We start from the raw sequence: 1,528 nt of genomic DNA on the forward strand, positions 1-1,528 counted from the left end.
ACACACATAAACACACACACACACACACACACACACACACACACACACACACACACACACACACACGAGCACTTATTTTTGTGGCCGGTGAAATGCCCTGCACCTGTAACCCTGAAAACTCTGCCTAATTCCTACTTTTATTAATGCTTTTCCGGACTTTATTTATTTACTTATTTATGGCTGCATCGGGGCTTCGTTGCTGTGCGCAGGCTTTCTCTAGTTGTGGCGAGCGGGGGCTACTCTTCTTTGCAGTGCGCAGGCTTCACATTGTGGTGGCTTCTCTTGTTGCGGAGCACGGGCACTAGGGCACACGGGCTTCAGTAGTTGTGGCACGTGGGCTCAGTAGTTGTGGCTCGCGGGCTCTAGAGTGCAGGCTCAGTAGTTTTGTCACATGGGCTTAGTTGCTCCGTGGCATGTGGGATCTTCCCGGACCAGGGCTCGGACCCATGTCCCCTGCACTGGCAGGCAGATTCTTAACCACTGCGCCACCAGGGAAGCCCTTTTCCAGACATTTTTAAGACCAAACAAAATCTAAACTCCAAGCATAATAATATCCTTGCTCCTTTAAGTAGGAAAAAGTGTGATGAGAGTTTCTTACTGAGTTTTGACTTAGATCCATCATTCTATCAAAATGACTTAGAGTATTTGCTGTCAGCAAATACATGAGTCATTTGACGAATGTTTATTGAGCCCCTACTCTGTGCTAGGCCCTGGGGACTAAAAAATGAAAACACCATCCTGACTTGGAGGATTAGCAGCACGATGGATTCCCCTCTTCTCCCCACGTACATAAAATATCAGAGGCTAAATTAGAATGACAACTGCATTTCAAGCACAGGAGGTCTATTTGCTAAGCTTTTAGCCTGGCACCTTCTGAAAAGTAGGGAGATTCTAAAATATTCTACCAGATCGCAGAGCTGAGATCTTCTGCTAAGTGTCTGGTAACCTGGAAGTGAAGAGAACACACTACCCATCCTAGTCCTTAAGGGGCCATGACCTCTTTGCTAGCCATCCCACGTTGAGCGTCTCAGCTCCTGACTTGGGACAGCTGTTGTTGAGCCAGAACTTAGCTAGGGACCCCTGATTAGTTGAAGGCCCACCCAGTCAACCAGTGACTGAACATTTTGGTCTTGAAATAGCATGGCCAAATGAACATGGCTAGCCTGCATCCACTGTTGCCTCCCCAGAGACAGCCTACTTAGGCCTACTTTTAAATGACAGATCCCTCTTGCCAGAACTGGAAAAGCCATGGAACTATAGCACATGGAGTGTTCCTGCATAGCAGTGATCATCAGTCTCGTCAATTGCTTGGAAACAAAAATGAATGAAAGGGGGCTTCCCTGGTGGCGCAGTGGTTGAGAGTCCGCCTGCCGATGCAGGGGACACGGGTTCGTGCCCCGGTCCAGGAAGATCCCACATGCCGTGGAGCGGCTGGGCCTGTGAGCCATGGCCACTGAGCCTGCACGTCCGGAGCCTGTGCTCCGCAACGGGAGAGGCCACAATGGTGAGAGGCCCGCGTACCGCAAAA

General features: G+C 49.7%; 1 protein-coding gene across 1 annotated transcript in view; it reads left to right on the forward strand.

Moving 5' to 3' along the window:
* Positions 1–1,528, forward strand: part of RYR3 (ryanodine receptor 3) — a 394,047-nt gene that overhangs the window by 256,503 nt on the left and 136,016 nt on the right. The gene's annotated exons all lie outside the window — the stretch shown is intronic.

The sequence above is a fragment of the Lipotes vexillifer genome, unplaced genomic scaffold, assembly GCF_000442215.2.
Source record: "Lipotes vexillifer unplaced genomic scaffold, Lipotes_vexillifer_v1.1 scaffold164, whole genome shotgun sequence".
In the NCBI taxonomy this organism is placed as follows: Eukaryota; Metazoa; Chordata; class Mammalia; order Artiodactyla; family Lipotidae; genus Lipotes; species Lipotes vexillifer.